Genomic DNA, 20,039 nt, shown 5'->3' with positions numbered 1-20,039 from the left:
ATGTCTTTTGGATAAATATGGACTATAGCTTGCTTTTATTTGTGTTGTACACAAGAAAGTCAGAGGAGTTGAGCAGCTGTGTTTGATTTTTAAGAAGTTGTAAGACTTTACTCTTTCTCCTTCTGCTATTCTCAAGCTCAATTGTTACCCTTTTCCCCAGGTGCCTACCAACCTGAAAGTTTAAAGATGAGCTCCCTGCAATTCTGGGAGGTGTGCTCTGATAGAAGACCTAGAGAAGAGCCAGGGTGTCTGGGGTTTTGGAATAAAAATTCTTCGTCTGTCTACAATAGATTCGTGTCTAATCAAGACTTTTAATTAAAAAAAAATTCTCAGGTACTTAATTTGATTTGCTTATTTGCATAATATTGGAGGACAAAAGAAATCTGTTCCACAGCCCACATTTCTGTTGCAGGCCAAGGGATGGGCTCTAGTGATCTACTGCATAACCAGGGCTGGCCTTGGGGGAGACAGAGGGAGAGGGATCGCACTTATCAGAGCAATTCAGTTGCTCTAGGGGGTTAAGTGGCTGCTCCCTGTGTGGGAAGATCCTACAAATGTCTGTAGGAAAAAAGCGTTTTTACATTTCAACTGATGGTTTAAAATGCCTAGTTCTCTGAAAGTGGGATCTTCTCATCTATATTGTACCTGCAGAACAAATGAAATTTGGTGTCAGAAACTTTAGGGACAACTGGATGGTGGAGAAGGCCCTGGGGGAGCGAGGAAGGGGGCTGTGGGTAAAAAGTGCCTTAGTGACATTTTTTTCAGTCATGGGTGACATTGTTTTCCTGTGTTAGTCCCTTTGGCCACTTTCATCAGAAAGCTTTAAAAATGCACAAGGAAAATAGTTCACATTAAATTTGAACTAAGGACCAATGACTAAAACCAAAAAGGATGAGAAGTCCCACTTGAATTAGTACTGACATTAGGCTTGTAGGTGAAGTTGCCCCACGGTACTACCTGCTAAGCCAGCTGGTCTCAGGTGAGCAGTGTCCACCAATGCACTTTCTGGACGGTAGGGGGAGTGCCAGAATCTTGAGATGAGCCTGGCAACTACATTGTAGTTGGGAACAGAGAAAGGGTGCTTGGAAACTTGTCTCGGAACAGGTCCCTTTAGGGATCTGAAAAGCTATTCACATTACACATTAAGTGCTGTTCAGAAAACGGTAAAATCAGGCTCTCAGAACTTTGAACAAATGTTTATGTCCATTTTATCATGAAAAAAATCCCATTTGATAAGAGTATTTTTTGCCTCAAATGGTCTGAGTGATAGCTTAAAAGGGCTCCATTTCACATCTTTTAATTTTGAATTATTCTGTTATCTGTAATAAAGCACCAGTCAAGCACAGAATTAGTATTCTAGAAGAAAGGACTTAATGAGCTAAAACATTTCTATCTGGGGTAAGGAGAAAGAGTCTTATCTTGCATAAGTGTTGCACAAGAAATGTTCAGCAAAAGAAGCAGAATATTTGGTACAACTAAATGGAAGAAAATATGTCGGTCTCATCTCTTTTCCTGAGCGCATCATAAGCCAGTTCACATGGCAATGCCTAATTGTATGGTAAGATCAACATCAAGTGCTTCGCACAAAACTTTGGCTCTTCATTTCAGCTATGCTGGATTCTTTTATTAACAAGAGTTGAGCAAAAATGAAGCTTCCTTTTTTTTCCTGGTTACATTTCTGGCATCAGATGCTTCATAATATATCATCATCTACAGCAGGCTACTTTGGAAATAGCTGACTATTAGCAACTTAATTGCCCTTGGATATACAGTGCATGCTCGTGCAGAGTGTTCATAGAGAAGACTGCCAACAGACAGTGAAATGAGAAAAAACGGCCTCCTGGGCGGCGTCTGTACTGAAGTCTTAAAGAAGGAGGAAAAGAAGATGAGGCTGTAAATGGAAATGTTAGTTGGAGTTGAACAAGTATATGGCTTTCTATTTCAGGCACTTACTCACAAAGACTCTCAGAGTCAGTAGCAAAAGACCAGCCAATAGCTAGCGTGTGGATAAACAGGTGCTCTGAGTATCATCCAAATATGTTAGTTCATTGACTCTTTGCATTATGGATATCAAAAAGGTCTTTAGCATGTATTAGCTAGCAATGATCTCATAATAAAGTGTATTTGTGTGAGGTGTGTTTTATAATGTTGTGAATGCCATAGGATTAAATATATAAATATATGAATCATATATATAGCAAGATGTCGATTGCATGGTTGTGGAATATTGAAACCCTTCCATATTTGGAACAATAATAGTATTGGCTTATTGTGAGAAAATATTTTGAATTCTGGTACTTGTCAAAGGCACAGAAAATAACAAGGAGGAAGGAAGAACTTGAGCCAAGAGGCAACTGAGCTGCATGTGTCCTCAGCAATTGAGTCTGTCATTCATTTTGCAGAAAGAAGTCCTCGTTGCACTTCTAAACATTATTTTAAATTAACTTACAATAAATTGTGCATCTCTTTGTGTGTGTCCAGTCGGGTGAAGTTTTCACACATTGGATAGGTTCACTTCCCCATCTCAGGAGTCAGACTATCTGCTACCATAACCGGACACACTACTTCCTGTCTTTTTCCTTTCCTCTGTGTTCTGAACCTCTGGCAGCTGCTGCTGTTTTTCTGTCACTGTGATTCAATCTCTTGGGGAATGACAATAAATGCAGTGTGTAACTTTTCAAGATAGGCTTCTGTCATTCACCATAGTACCTTTGAGGGTCAACGTGGGTTCTAGGTCCACCAATTTTTTGCTTCTTTTAATTTTTAATTCCCATCCATTTTAAAGGTACCATAGTCTGTTACTCATTCATTAGTGGAAGGACATTGTGCCTGTCTCCAGTTTGGGATAGTTATGACTATAACTGCTATAAATATTCTTATGCAAATTTTTGTATGAACACAGATATCTAGGCTTGGAATTGCCGATCATATATGTCTAGTAAGTGAATGTATATGTTCATAAGCTATTTATAAACTTTTTCAATGTGACTGTGGCATTTTACATTACCAGTAGAAATGTACAAGAGTTCCAGTTGCTCTGTGTTCTTGTCAGCACTGTTGGTTGGAATTGTCAGCAGTGTTACTTTTAGCCATTTGAGCTGTTTACTTGATTCCACTGAGTGTTTTTTGTTCGTTTGCTTTGCAGAGCTGAGGTTTGAACCCGAGGCTGCATGTACTCTAGGCAAGCATTTTACATCTTAGCTATATCCTTCACCCTCCAGGAATTTTGATTTTTGTTTCCCTGATGGGTAATGATGTTGAACACCGTCTCATGTGCTTATATGCCATTCAAAAATTACTCTTTAGTAAAGTGTCTATTCAAATCTGTTGCCCCCTTTTGAAACACATTGTGTATTCTCTTATTGTCGAGTTTTAAAAAATATATGTTGGATTAAAGTCTTTTGTTGAATGTGTGATTTGAAAATATTATCTTTGAGTCTGTAATTTGTTTTCATTCTCTTAAAAGTACATTCCATAGATCAAAAAGTTTTTAATTTTGATAACACTCAATTTATCTATGCTTTTCATTTATGAGTTGAGTAGTTGGCATTATGTTTAATAATGCTCTACCTAACCCCCAGTTAACAACTCTCTCATGTTTTTCTCTAAGTCTTACAGTTTATTTTTTATATTTAGGTCTATGTTTCATTTTGAGTTATTGGTGATGTAAGATGTGGGATGTAGAAAATGTTGCTTTCTTTTTTCAGCCTATGACTCCAGTATATTTTGTTTTAACACCATTTGTAAAACATCCTGCCTTCATCCCTTTTCTTTGCAGCCTACTCAAAAATCAACTGGCCCTATTAGTGTGGGTCTATTTTGGGGGCTCAATATTATCCCATTGATGTATTTGCCTATCTTTTTTATTAATACCATTCTGCCTTACCTACTATAGTTTAATAATTCTTTTGTTTGTTTTTTGCAGTGCTGGAGTTTGAACCCAGGGACACATGGACTCTAGGCCAGTGCTTTACTTCTCAGCTAAACACTCAACCCTCTATTGAGTTTTTGTTTATGTTTCTTTGATGGCTAATGATTTTGAAATATACCAAAATTGGGTAGTATGTTTCTTCTGATTTTATCTTTTCAATATTGTTTTTCTAATTTATTTACTTTTTCATAGGCATTTTGGAAATAGCTCATCTCTATCTTTAAAAAGACACTGCTAAGGTATTGCCTGAAATTGTTTTACTTTTAGAGTTTATCTTGAGTAAAATGGACATCTTTACTATGTTGATACTTCTAATTCATGTACATACTGTGTGTGTCCATTTATTTTGGTCTTCTTTGGATTTTCTTTGATTAGCACTTGATATTTTTTCATATTCTGTACATTTATGTATATATTCTATACATGTTTTGTTAAATAGATATCTAAGTATTTCATCTTGGGGAAGGAGAGCTTTTCTAAATATTTACTTTTGAATTTTGATTTGCAATTGCATATTGCTACTATATGAAAATATAATTTTGTGTGTTAATCTATATCTTGAGACTTTGTTACAAGTTTCAGAAATTTTTTTGTGTGTACTTTGTGTGTATAAAACCTTTGAGATTTCTATATAGGCATCTACATATATTTGTATTAGTGTTCTTGGGCTACTATAATGAAATGCCACAGATTGGGTAGAAAAACAGCAGAAATTTATTTTCTCACCATTATAGCAACTGAGAAGCCGAAGATCAAGATCAAGATCAAAGTTAAGATTAAGGTACTATTTTGTCTGTGAGGGCTCTCTTCTTGGGTTGCAGGTGCTCAACTTCTCTCATGTTTCTTCTTATTAAGGACACTGATACTATTGGACCCCATGGTTTCATTTAATGTAAATTACTTATTTAGAGACCCCCATCTCAAATCTAGTCACATTAGGAGATAAGGGTTTGGTCATATATATTTTTTGGGGAACATAAACAATAATACTTTAATTTTCTTATTTTATTGCATCTAGTGTGATGTTGTAGAAGAATGGTAAGAGAGGCCATCTTGCCTTTTTCATGACTGAAGGTGATAGTCAGTCTTTCATAATTTAGTTTGATTAAGATATTTTTATAGATGTGTTGTGGCAGGTTGAGGAAGTTCTTTCTAACTTAAACTTTCTGAGATATAAAAAAATCATGAATGTATGTTGAATATTATCAAATGCTTTTTGGATCAATTCATATGACTAATTCTTTATCATCTTAATCTGGTGTTTATACTGCTTGGCTTTCATATTGGGCATTCATTTGATAAACTCCACTTTGTTCTTATTTTACATGTTTTTGAATTTGATTTGATAGTATTATGTTCAGGATTTTTATACTGCTGTTCATGAGGGATATTGACTTAGAGTTTTTTTCCCTTGTATTTTGTCTGGATTAGCTACCAGAATAAATGATGGACTCACAAAACATTTGTTGAGATATGTTCCTTTATTTTCTGGGAGAGATCATGTAGAATTAGTCTTATTTCTTTTTTAAATGTTTTGGTGGATGTCACCAATAAAACCATCTAAGCAAGGAGGTTTTTTCTTTTTTAGAAAGTGTTAAATTATAAATTCAGATATTTAATGTTATAGGACTACGCAGGCTATCTGTTTCATTTTGGGTGAGTTTTGGCACCTGATTTTTATTTATTTATTTGTTTTTTGAGACAGGGTCTCATTCTGTAGTTAAGGCTGGCCTTGAACCCACTATGTAGCCCAGGCTGTCCTCAAACTCATGGCGATCCTCCTGCCTAAGCCTCCGGAGTTCTGGGATTACAGGCATGGGCCAGCACACCCAGCACAGCACTTGAGTTTTGAGAATTGGTTCATTTCTTCTAAGTTGAATTTTTGTGAGTAGGATTGTTCTTAGTATTCCTTTACTATCCTTTTAATGTCTAACAATGCTGTATCATGATATCTTCTCTTTCATTCTTGGTATTTGAGCTATTTTTTCCATGTTAATCTGGCTTGATGGTGATCGATTTTGTTGAAGTTTTAAACAATCAGCTTTATGTTTCACTGACATTTTACCTATTATTTTCCTGTTTTCAGTTTTATTTATTTCTACTCTTATATTTGTTATTTCCTTATGCTTGCCTTAAACTTCCTTTGCTCTCCTATTTTCTCCTGGTTTCTTAAAGTAGAAACTTAGATTATGGGCCTGAGGACTTTTAAATTTTCCAGTAGAATTCCAGTATAAGTATTTAATATGACAAAACTTAATGAGAACTAATACTTCAGTTTTACGAAAATAAAGTAAATAGTAAGAAGTCAATTCTTTTTTTTTTTTTTTTTTTTTTTTTTGCACCAGGGATTGAACTCAGATCCTCATGCTTACCAAACAGGCACTGTGCCACTGAGCTAAATCCCAGGCCTGTCAATTCATTTTTAAGGAAGCAAATTCTAGCCTGCTTCCTTCAGCCTAGTAAATTTAAAAGTGCATGTTATGTGCCTGCAAAGCTAGGGTCAGGAGTCTTTAAGATACCCTTAACATTTACTTCTATATTTAGTGATACAATCTTGACCTTGAGTCTTGAAGGAAAATTAAAATCAAATTATATAGACAGTTAAGACAGAATAAATGCATAAAATATTTTGGGAGGTTCTTTTTTTTGGTACTGGGGATTGAACTCGGGTCCTTGCGCTTGCAAGGCAGGACACCGAACCACTGAGCTAAATCCCCGGCCCAGGGAGGTTCATCATAAAGCATTAATAACTTGACTTAGTGCCTTCATTTTCTCAGAACTCTTCATTGACAGGTACAGTAGTTGTTGTGCCACTGAGTTTCAGTCTGAAGACAGGACAGATCTGTAAGAATTCTCAGGGGAACTCACTGCTTATGAGTCTTTCTCAGAGACATATCCAAACTATACATAAAATTCTACTTCTCTGATGCTTTTCAGAGGAACTGGAGCAGCAATAAGTCATTGGGGTCTTGTCTTACACTATTCAAATAATTCTCATTTAGGGCTCTCCTTGGATGGGCAAGGGCTTCTCTGGAAGACCCAGGTTCTCCAGAGTTTTGTACATGCTTTGTGCTTAGACACTAAGTTTATAATTCTCAGAAAATTTGGCCAACAATACCTTTTAACTTTGAGCTAAATATTTTTTGGAGGAGTGAATTTCTTTATTGTAGTTAAATATACATAATATAAAAGATATGATTTTAACCATTTTCAAGTACACAGTTCACAGGCATTGAGTACATTCAGATTATTATACATGTATCATTGCCATCCATCTCCCAAACTTTTTCATCTTCCCAAACTAAAGTTCTGTACATATTATATACTCATTAACCATTTATCTCTTCCCCAGGTCCCGGAAACCACCATTTTACCTTCTGTTTCTATGAATCTGAATATTCTAGGTACCTTTTATAGATAAAATAGAATCATATATTTGTCCTTTTGCATTGGCTTATTTCACGTAACATAATATTTTCCAGGTTCATCCATGTTGTATCGTGCAAAAAATGTCCTATCTTTTTATGACTCAAGAGTAGTCCATCATAGGCACGTACTGAATTTTGTTTACTCATTCTCCATCAGTGCACATTTGGGCTATTTCTCTTCTAGTTCATTTCACATATCATTCGAAATTTCCTTCAAGCGCCTAGGCATGCAGCAGAAGGTGCTTCAGTAGCATTTAACTATTAGAAGATCTTGGATCTGACTTATTGGAGCACTAAGCACACTTTTATAACTCATCACTATTTATCTATGTTTCAGAACTGAGAGCCTCGATGGGGCATGGTGGGGCCATATTGGCACCTCCTGGGGAACTCTTAACTTTCACCTTCTTTCTTTCAAGTTGCTTTTCTATCAGGAGTGGGTCATTAAGCCTTAGTTTTGTTGGATGAGATACTTCTGAAAGCAACTCCGTAGGCTCAGACATTTCTGCAATTAGTTCCTTCTCATTAACACTTAGAGTTTTGATAAGAGAGTATTTACCTTGGCTAAAAACATCTGTGCTTGTCTGTTCTTTACAACTCTATATTAAATCTCTGAGGATTCATTAGTTTTTCTCAATACTTTATTTTTAGTGCACTCTATAACCTTTCCGTCGTGTGGTTCTTCCTGGATTTATCTTTTTTTTTTTCAGAGTGAAAGTTATGTGAGTTACTTTGAATCGTTATTGGGTGCCCCATGAAAAGGTCATTGATAGTACAACTCCTTGCAAGGGATGGAAAGACAGGAAGATTTTGATAGCTCTAGATGGGAGTGAAAGGCATTTCTGTTTGAGGTGGCAGAATTAGCAGAGTGCTGAAGAGATTTAGAATGTTGACAGTTGCCAGAAAGAGGATAAAGCAGAGGAAAAAAAAAAAAAAGGAAGAAAAGAAAAAAAAGTTCTATCTTTTAGAAATTTTCATTTTTTCTTTCCTGGGCTTGAATGCCCATTCCTATCAACCTAAGCTTATGTTCAGGTCAAAGTCCTCTCCAACTGCCCAAAGTTTTCTCAACACTTTTTCATAGCTACCAGACATTCCATGCTACTGTATTTAGGAATTAATCTTTTTCTTTTCTTCTATTTTGAGCAAAGGTGAGTTATTTCTGCCTTTCCCAAAATGCCTGTGAAGTCCTCACTTCTTCTCTTCCTGGCCTCTGCAGAGTGGAAGGAAGAGTCTCTTTTGTAATATATTAGTATGAAAAGAAGTAATTGTTAACTGACTGATGAATCAAAACCCTGGGTAATCATCTGAGACATGCAGCCATTAAACATGCTCTTGCAGCATGGGGGTGTGGCTGAAGTAGAACACCTGCCTAGCATGAGTGAGGCCTAAAACTGCAAAAACAAACAAGGAAGCAAAAATAACAGAAGTGCTTTTGCACATTAATATTTAATAAGACAAATAGTATTCCATGGAAATGTAAACTGTCATATGATGCGTTGTATTTCATTTCTGTACACCATTTGCTTTCTGTATATATAGAAAACGTGAAAAGAATCTTTACCAAAATGTTAATAATTGTCATTTCTGGGGGAGATTCTTGTTGGCTTACATAATCATTATTACTTCTTTAGAAGCTATCAGTTCCGTTTTGTTTTTACTCTTCTGTAATAGGCCTTGCTTCATGGGGCAGGCATTGTGTCTTTTTTTATGCCTAGCTGGAGAAGAGGTCTGACCTCAGGTGGTGTTTGTTTGAACAGAGTGAGCAGTACATGAATGGTGGAAAATTAATTGGTGTTCAAAAATCTCTGAGAGGTTTACATTTCATAAGATGATGTGGAAGGTCTTTACAGCTTATAAAATGATGTACAAAAAAAGCAAATGTGTTCTGATTACTATACTCATAGTCACAGAAAGATTGCTGGCCCATTGCAGTCCTTGGGTACTATTTTGGCTTGCCAGATGAGCACTTTTCAAATGGTCCCCTGAACCTTTCCTTGCTGGAAGTCTGGAGCAGGTAACTTGAGCTCATGTTTAACTCAGATTTATTTTACTTTAAGTTGTCCCCTTTTAAAGCTAATTTAGCAACACACATGCCCTTTCTCAAGATTTTTATCAAGTGGTGGTGAACTTTTGATGAATATAATATAAAACATTTCCCCACCTAGAACACTGAGGGAATTTGAAATGAAGTTTGACCTCATCAACTTCTTTCATCTGGTCTCTGTAATCAGTTTTATAAAAAGCACATGGCTGGTTGTTGTATCTTGATAAAGAACAGTTTTTTTACTCCATTAAAAAAATCATTGGAGAACTGCTTTCAATCTTGAGAGACTGGGGAGGGGGTTGCCATGGGGGTGATGAGATAAATGCCTCTGTCCTATACCCTGTTCCAGGAACAATGGCACCTCTTTCCGTGCTGCTCCTTCATCACGGGGATGACACAGGGCTGGGGTGCCACAGAGACCTTTAGCTCAAATCCAAGGGTACCTGGGTAGAGGTGAGGCAGTGGTAGTAGCATGTGATGACTGTAAAGGATTGACATTCGTTCTCACTGGAATACTCTTGGGGGAAGGAGGGCCAGTCCTGAAAATGTTTTCAAACAACGATGTAGTTCATCATCATATTGTAAACAATTTTCAACAAATATTTATACTGAAACCAGTCAGTATCAGCCTTGTTCTAAGTGCTCAGCGTATAGTGGTGGACAAGAGAAAATGGAACCTTTACTTCCTGCACCCTGCACCCAGATGATAAAAGAGGACCACAGCCCTTGCGGGGAGTGTTAGAAGACGATGGTGCTATGAAAGAAGGAGAGTGGACAGGGTAAAGAGACCCAGACCGGGTAAAGACTCCCTGTTCTCCTATTTCTTTGGCCAGACTCATCCACTTCATGGCTGCTATAGTCCCTGGATAACCACTCACTCTACAGTCTTGAGCTGCATGTTGTTCCTGAGCTCCAGTTGTATCCACCAGATGCCTCAACAAATCAGAACAAAACTCATCAAGCCCATTTCCCTGGGGAGTACTGTATTTTGGTAAACAGTCCGATTCTCCAGCTAATGACAAAACCAGGTGCCCAGGAATCATTCTGAGTTGTTCCTTCCCCTTTACCAACAATAATCAATGTATGAGGGGCTCACAAGCTCATAGTGTTGACAGATTTTCATTGCCTCCTTACCAGGTGCCAGGTACCATTCTCAGGGCTTTGCATGGAGCAGGTATAAGGAGCGTATAGAAGGAGGAAACTAAGCGAAGGTAGGAAAGCAGCAAAGTCAAACCATGCATGCCTAGAGTAAGTATCTTTAACCACACCTGGGATGGTGTTGCTGAGTGCGTAGGGTCAGACTGTGGAGAACTCCTCGGATCATGCTGAAGCAGGTGTACTTAGATCCTCAGCAAAGGGATGCAAAGAGCAGCTTTCCAGTAGGGCAGGGTAGAGAGGGGAGGAAGCAGTGGATTTCACTTAGGAAGAGCCCTCTAGCTGCAGGGTAGGCAATGGCTTGGGAAGGGAAGGGAACAGACTGGATCCAGTGTGTCGTAGTGTTGACAAGTGATGGCAAGGCTTGGAGAGGAGCAGGAAAGGTGAGGGTAGAGAAGGAGGGATGAGTCTCAGAAGTGTTCAGCTCAATTAGGAACCCGGTACTGGGTACAGGAGATTCAAGGAAAGGGAGGGAGCCAGGATTGCTTATCTGCCTTTGCAGTCAACTGAATGGTTTAACCTCTTAATTTTCATTTCTTAGGAAAACAACTTCTGATTATAAAAGTATTACATGTTTATTAGAGAATACAAAATTTAGAAAAAAACAAGAAACAACAAAAATGTCTACTTCACTATTCACTGAAAATCACTATTAATAATATACATCAGAGTATGTATAATGTATTCTGGAGTTTTATAAAAAATAAGGGTCATAGTTACATATAGAAGTATATACAAACTCTCATATGTACAGCATTTATCTAAAAACTAACATTAGCCATGTTTTTCTTAAACATTGTTTCAGTGACAGCATAATAGTGCTATTTATCTCATAAATCATTTAACCAATTCCTTATTCCTGAATAATATGTTGCTTCTGAAGTATATCTTTCCTAAGCAACCCTTGCAATGGTAACCTTTTCAAGTACTTAAGGGTTTGTATTTTTTTTCAGCTTAGGTTTGACTCATAGGAGTATCATCAATTTAGAACTGCTCTATTATGTCCTTGGGAGAAATTTTCAGAAGTGAATTTGATGGGCCAAAGATGAGAAAAACCTTAAGGATTTATGAATATGCTGCCAAATTGCTTTTTAGAAAGAATACTACATTGCATTTCCATGACAGATGACTGACATTTTCCTAGTTACTACAAATTTTTGAATCATTGCCAAAATTTCATTTCCTGGATTACAAGTGGGGAAGAACTTTTTTTTTTGGCTGAGTGTGTTGTTTTGTGAATTACACATTCAGTCTTTTGTCTGTTTTTCTATTGGGTATTTTCCTGTTTTGACTTTTTAAAAGGATTTGTTTTAATGAAGACTTTGGGTATGTGAGACAAACTGCTCAAGTTAGCACAGGGGAAAATGAGAGTGAGAAGCCAGGTGATCTCACCAGGATTAGGAAGAGAAGGTCTGGGCTTCCTGTAGATTGGAGCTGGGAGCCTTCTGGAAACCAAAAGTTTGTCACTTCCTTGTTCTAGCTTTTAGAGGACCACTCAGTCTTGTGTCCCATTCCTCTCACCCCTGGTTTTCTCTGCTAGTAGCCAAACATGGTGGCAACCCTACCTGTCTCCCCTGTAACCTTTCAGCTCCGGCATCCTCAAAAGCCTCTTGGTCTTTTAAAACAGTCTCTTGAGCCATGCCACAAAAGCCCTTGGCCAGATTATCTTTAACTCCATCAGTCAATCTTTTGTTTGTCAGTCAAGTTGTATATATTTCCTACTCATTGTATATGGATCTTTTTGACAGTTAATTTCTCAACATTCTTTCTATGTAACTTCCCCCTTCCCTCCTAAAAGGATCAGATGTGAGATTCTTCCAACAGAATCCAGCCCAGCACTTGTGCAGAAAGGGGCTTACATGTGCATTTTCTGGATAAAGCCAATTAATCTGCTCAGAGAGCACCTGAGTGACCGATACTCTTGGGAATAGGGAGGTGGCTTGTTCCAATTGATCTGAGCAATCATGGGCAAGTTAGGCATGATGACCTTGAGTATTTTCTGATTTTCTTGTTGCATATACATGAAATGTTTCATTTGCAATCCTACTGTATGATGGCAATAGAGAGAGTTGCTCCTTTTTCTATGCTATCCCTTCTTCTTCATTTTTAACTTGAGCTGATGTCCAAGATCTCTCCCAGCTATGTCAAGATTAGCATGTTCTTTCTTTAAGCCAGAGTCTAGGAAACTATTGCCCAGGGGCCAAAGACAGCCTTCTGTCTGTCTTTGTACTGCCTGTGACCTAAGGATGGTTTTCAAGTCATCGGGGGAAAAGTCAGAAGAATAGTATTTGTGAGCATGAGACCCATTTATCTATACACTGTCAATGACCACTTTCACGTTATAGTGTAGAGTTAAGTTGTTGGATAGACATCCTAATGGCTTGTAAAGTTGAAAATATTTACTCTTTGGCCCTTGGCAAAGAAAATTTGCCCACCTCTACTTTAAACTAACACCGATTCTTGGAAAATGCATTTATATCTTTGCAAATGACAATAGCTTAGCTAGTTGTTTTGTCCTAGAGGGTTAAGAGATGGTTTGGCACCGTCTGATCTCAATGGCTAATTGGATGTGTTTATGAAGAGTGGGTGTCTGTTTATGTTGTGTTTCACATGTAGGTGTGACATTTGGTTGTTTTTGTTAGCATTATGGGCTTTGCTACTCAGGCATCAGTGCCTCTCAGGGCCAACCATACTCCAGGAACTTTATAAGGGCTTGCTGTGTAGGGAGATGTGGGCAAGTATTCGAAATACATGTAATTCTTGATTGTTTTCTAGAAAGGTTGAGAACACATGTTGAGTCCTCCAAGCTAGAACAGATCTTGTAATATGTCATGTGGTAGGGAGCAACTAAAATGCTATTGGAGTCTCTTCTCCAAAGCCAGAGTCCGTAGAACTCCCAGGAACAAGAACACTGACTATGGAACTTAGAAACTCCAAGGTCAAGTCTACTGTGCTTGTTTATCTATGGAGTGGATGTGTCATCAAGGTGAATAGTGGCTGGGCGTGGTGAGTAGAGTTGCCAGCAGTTCATAGGTGATCACACTCTGGAGGATCCAGCCTGAGAGCTGCCACCCTATTTACCCATGACAGAAGGGGCAATGCAAAGGGCCCCAGTAACCCACTGTGCAAAACTCCTGGCTTTAACAGGTTGCTGAGGCCATGCCCTGGATCGTCTACTCTAGCTGGCCATCGTACTGTCTTGTCTCAATTGGGAGATCAGGAGTTACAGAACTGGGCCTGTCTTCATGAGATTAATTAACTGTCCCAAATTGCTGTGCCCTTTAAAAACAATGCTAGTTTGGGACATGTTTGCTTGTTACTGCATAAACACCAACTTTTCTTGGGCTGTCATTCTGTGCTGTCTGAATGGCTGTGGGATTTCTTGAGTTTGGCTAGATGGGTTCTAGGTAAGTAGGATGAACAGACTTCTCATTTCCCCTGGAAGTAGGAAATTAATTAATTAATTCATTCATTCATTCATATATAGGGAGTTTTGGATGAATGTTACAAAAAACAAAAACCAACTAACCAATCAACTAACCAAAGAAACAAGAAAACCAAAGCCATATCTAAAAATTCTGGCTGCTACCATCTAGCTTTTCCTTAATATGAGTTAGAACGCCAAAATAGATTTGAGTACTTGGGAAACATTTCCAAAAGTGAAATGAATTTGGATTTATACTTGTCAAATTGCTGAGTTGATGACTCTTCAGTAGTGTTTCTCATTCAGGTAGACTTTGGCTCTACTGGCACCTAGGGTGTGAGGCTGGAGATGCTGCTAAGTATCATACAACACTCAGGATGGCCCCTCCCTCCTTCCCCTCAAGAATTATCAGCTCAGAATGTCCACAGTGAGGACTGGAAATGCTCTAGTACGGAAGGCAGACTTCTGAATTGGGAATTAGGAGGATGAAATATTTAGCTTGGTGCATGTTGTACTTTCTTTCTTTCTGTTATAGGAAGTTTCTTGTATTTGCATGATTAATACCCAGTCAGTCCCACAAAGAGCATGTCTGAGTATCACAGAAGGAAGGCCAGACATTATTTGGAAGTTCTAGAAGATTCTAATGAGGGCTTTCTAGGGAACAGAGGCCCCTATGGCTCCTATAACTCAGGCAGTCCCCATAAAAAGGGCCGGCTTATTTTTAGTAGTTAGCTTAGAAACCTGAGTAATGCTAGTTCCAAGGAACTTGTTATATGTAAACATATTTGCATTAAAAGACAATTTTCCTTTTTGGTGTAATTTCAAACCCATAGAAAAGTTGCAAAGGTAATGCAAGGATTCCTTTATCAAGACTCTTCAAATGTTAAAATTTTAGCACATTGGCTTATTATTTCCTTTTTTCTCTACATGGAAGTATTACTGTTTTTACCACTTGAGGATTTGCAAACATGATACTTTTATTTCTAAATACTTCAATGTATGTATTTTATGAAAGACAAGAACATCCCTTATATACCCTTGATGCAATGATCAAAATAAGGAAATTAGCACTGGTGCAATAATATTATCAAATCTACAGTAGACTTAGCTCAGACTTCACCCATTCACCTGGCATTGTCCTCTACCACAAACTGTTTCTCTCCCCACTGCATGAGCATACACTGTATTTAGTTGTCCCGTCTCTGTGGCCTTCTTTAACCTAGATCTGTCTTTGGCTTCCTCTGACTTTTATGGTCATTAGTTTGAGGAGTACAGACCAGGAGCTTATACAGTGTCCCCTGTCTGGGTGTGTCTTCTGCTGCCTTGCATCTAAGTTCAGGCCATGTATCTCTGATGAGCACACTGGGATGGGAAGTGATGCCTTCTTCTGGGGCATCATATCAGGAGGAAATGATGTCCCTTTGTCCTGCTAATGGTGATGGGATCTTCCACCTGGTTAGGGTAGCAACTGCCAGATTTCTTTATTGTAGTTATTTTTGTTTAGCTCTTTCTAATTATTACATATCTTGAGGATTCACTGAAATTCCAAAATTATCTTTTTCTTATGAAATTATCACCCACTAGTTTGAGTACCCACAGAATCTGCTTGTTTGAAACTATTATTATGCAGGTTGCCCAGTGTGTAATTTAAAAAAATCCTATGTACCATTCCTGCTATACTTAGTTAGAATTCTACCACCAGGAGACAGTGTCTTCTTTATTGTGTTCTAATGTATTTGTATCTGTATTGATGCATGGATTCTTAGGGTTTTCTATGGGCTATAATATATTGCTATCATTATTTCTTTGTGCCCAAGTTGTACTGTATTTGGCCACTGGGATCCCTTAAAGCTAGCTCCATTTTGATATTCTCCATTCATTCTATGACTACTTCCTTAATTTCTGGTACAACATGATATTTCAGTCTTACCTTATCCTTTTTCTCACTAGCCTGGAAACCAGACATTTCTCCTAAAAGATCTCACTCATTTGATAGGAGAGTAGGTAAAAATGAAGATCTGGGTTCTGAGTGTACCTATCGCAATGACTTTTTCTTAAATCCTCTGGTGAGCAGATAGAGATGGGAAATAGATGTGTGCATATCTATCTATCTATCTATCTATCTATCTATCTATCTATCTATCATCTATCTATTTAATCAGTCTGTCTACCTATACCATCTATTTTCTATCCATCTAACAAAAGTGACAATCCTCAATTCCCATTCAACCCCACAGGATTCATTCTAAGCCTCCTACTTTCCACTTTTGAGCTCTATTTTCCAACAGGGAATAACCTGGCTCTCATTATTTGCTATATGTTTACCTATTTGCTCAATCCTAAAATATAAATAAACAACTTTTAAAATTGCTAATTCATACCATGTGAAAAACAAGTCGATTAATTAGAATTCAATTGTTTTCTTCTTATGACTTTTTGTTCTGTTTTGTTTTTAGCTTAAAGTGCCTAAAAAAAGTGTGAACCCAACACAATGTTCAAAAGTTACTTGGGTTAGTTCCTTCTTTTCCTTTCTTTGGATGATTATTTACTTGGAATGCATTTAAGCTCATCTTTTTTGTTTGTTTGTTTGTATTCCATTTTGTGTTTTTATCCCCTTTCTTATTAACTTTTTCTGAATATGTGGATGAGTGCTGTTCTAAAATCTGGACCTCTACAAATGTTATCCTCAGGGATAGTCCTTTTCCCTTGCATTTATTTCCATCTCCCCCTTCCTTCCTTTCCCTTGTAGGTGCCAGTGCCCTTGATTTCTGGCTTATCCTTTCTGATTCTTTTTTGTACAAAAGAGTAGATAAGGGTATATCTTATTGCTTTTTTCCCCCTGCACAAAATATACATACGTTTTGCACATTCTTTTTCAGTTGACAGTATATCTCAAAGATCACTAACAGTTCACAGGGAACTTCCTCTTTCTTAGTATAGATAACACAGTGCTCCGTGACACAGATGAGGAAGAATTCAACCACCCTCTTCAATATAGCCAGTAAGATGTTTCCAATATTTTGCAATTTAATGCTGCAACAAATAGCCTGTGCATTTCTATTTTCATGTTGTTGCAGGTGTATCCTTACGATAGATTCCAGAAACTGGATTGCTGGAGCAGAAGGTACACAGGAAGTCTTGTTACCTTATGCCATATTCCGGCTCCATTTGAATTCCTACTGTATGTGAGGGCGACTTTTCACTACTGTGTCATCCACAGAACCTGATAGCACACATCTACCTCTCATACTTTGATGTATGAGGATTTTCACAGTTGTGCTGTCAGTGGAGATGAGCTAAGAAACATATATGTGGGCATTCTATCTTGCCCTCTTTCCTGTACTATCAGGACTCAGATTTAGGGTGCAGAGCCTTTATTGATCAGCCAGCATAGGATCCTCCAACATGGCATCCAGAGAAATTCAGGTTTAAATGCTCTCTGCTTAATATAAGGCTCTTCATCCTGACAGACAGCCCTTCCTGGCTTAGGCACATGGAAGGGAAGCGCAGATCCATTGCATTCTAGATGTATCGTTCCCCCAAGGAAAACCTTTGCAGATGCAGAGATGAACAGAGAGATGGAAACATCTATGTTCATTGATCCTTCTGCCAGGTTCTTCGTGGTCTGAGGTGGAAGGTAGACTGCATTCATCTCAAGTCTTCTGGGTGACCCCCAAAACATGTGCTCGGCACCTCCCAGTAGCAGTTTGGCGGGTTAATGCCCAGTCACTTGGACAGGAGCCTAGAGGCCCCAGTGCTGCAGCCAGAGAGACAGAAAACAAGCTGGGACTGCATGCATGGGCTTCATATGTGCCAAAGGCTGGCAGGACTTCCCCTATCCAGGAAGCAGGAAATAAAGATGAAACATCTTAGGCCATTTAAACATCTCTGCAGCATCAGCCTCCAGGAAGTCTTAAAGGAAAAGCTTCTTCCCAACATATGTCTGGTAACAAGCAGGTAGAAGTTTAGACATCTGACGCTCCCATCCCAAGTTGTGGATGACAGTGGTCTTGATGCAGCAGGTGTGAGACATTCTCAATCAGAGTAGGAGAACATGAGAAACAAGAACACAACAGTCATGGGAGAATTGTACTCTGCTTTGTGGTCAGGGGCCTATGGTAGAACAAATAGGAAAGAAACCAAGTAAGATGAAGAAGATTCAGATAATGTAATGGATATGGCTCAGTGACACAGGTGTCCCTGCAACTGATACAAGGCACACCCTATATCCAAGGGTTTGTTGAACACGAACGATGTCACACAACACCACTGAGAAGAAATCTGTAATGTTCCCAGAAGGAGAAACTGACCAAATGATATTCTGTACTTGGTTTTTGAAGAAAACCAGAAATTATGAATCTATGTTTGCACAAAAAAATTTCAATTTATTAATGAGAACATTGAAAATCGTTCTTCAATAATAATTGTCAAAGAGAAAATAAAATGCAGCTAATGAGGAAAATGTTAAAAAATATTTGAAATGAGACTCTTATGCCTTGGTTTTCCAAAGCAGAAGGCAGAGCTAAATTTATACCATTATAGTTTTCATTAACTAACATGGAAAGAGAAAATGAGGTACGAATAGATTTTTTAAAAAGTGTAATTATCAATAGATATTATTCGACAACTAATTAGTTTCTCTTCCTTCTTCCTCCTTCCCCTTCCTGCCCGCACTCAGTAACTTTGTGAGCATACATTTCTTTTTCAGAAGGTGTGGGTATCTCTAGTCCTTTTATTTGTTGTTGTTGTTGTTTTGAGACAGGGTCTCACTATGTAGTGAGACTGACCTGGAACCCACTGTGTAGCCCAGACTGATCTCGAACTCACAGTGATCCTCTTGCCTCAGCCTCCCAAATGCTGGGATTACAGGTGTGCACCACCATGCCCAGCTTCTACTCCTTTTACTTATGGCACAACTTCCAATAGTATGCAGTATTTAAACTTTTATAATCACTACTATTAATGTACATTTAGATTATTCCCATGCTTTAAAATTACAAACAGTGCTGCACTGAGCATTTTATTTTGAGATACCTATCTATCTATCTATCTATCTATCTACCTATCTTTTTTTAACATGGAAACATTTCAATAGGAACAATTTCCAGGAGCCTAAGGCAGGAGCATTGCAAGGTTGAGGTCAGCCAAGGCAACTTAATCACTTAGCATGACTCTGTCTCAAAATAAAAAAATACAAAGCTGGGGATGTAGCTCAGTGTGAAGGCCCTGGGTTCAATCCTCAGTAATACACACACACACACACACACACACACACACACACACACACACAAAACAAAACAGGAAAGAATAATTTCTAACTCTGTAATTGCCAGGCCAAATGAAGTATGCATTTAAATTATTAACAGCTATCACTAATGCCTCTAAAAAGATGAAATTGATTTAAATTGCCATCAACATTATGTAAGTGTACCTGTTGTTCCTTTGTATTGTTACCCACAAAATATATTTTCAACTGATAGAAAAATGCTAACTTGTCCATGCCAATACAGTTCTATTTTAATTTGCCTTTTTCCTAATTAACTCATGCAACTGAATGTTTTTGGTCAGTTAAATTCCTTATATGAGTTGTTTGATACATTATTTACACATATCTCTTTTTTTGTTGATTTGTAAAGATGCTTCGCACAGAACAGATGTTAACTCATTGTTGGAGATATAAGAATAAACAATTCAGAGGATTATGTGGTCAAATCTATCAGATTTTCTATTTGAGTTTTTATTTATTTTAAATGCTACTTATTCCAAAAGGACTTTCCTCATCCAATCAGTGTAGATGTTTCTTTGTCTTTCTATTTCACACACATTTATTAGGATTTCAAAATTTAAGTTATTAATTGCCTTAAAATGTATGGTATATGGTGTGAGGGAGGGAATGGAACTTTAATATAGATGAGTTAAATTTCTATGAAACCATAATTTGTATGCATCATAATAATCAATAGATTTAGCCACAAACTTTTAAAACCTTTTATGACTCAAGTAAAACCAGCAAAATTAGAGTGAAAATCAAAGTATGAAAATATTTGCTACAAACAT

Source organism: Fukomys damarensis, unplaced genomic scaffold (assembly GCF_012274545.1).
Source record: "Fukomys damarensis isolate Sample0158 unplaced genomic scaffold, DMR_v1.0_HiC HiC_scaffold_8, whole genome shotgun sequence".
Taxonomy (NCBI): domain Eukaryota; kingdom Metazoa; phylum Chordata; class Mammalia; order Rodentia; family Bathyergidae; genus Fukomys; species Fukomys damarensis.
The sequence above is the reverse complement of the archived record's forward strand: the minus strand, read 5'-3'. Positions refer to the sequence as shown.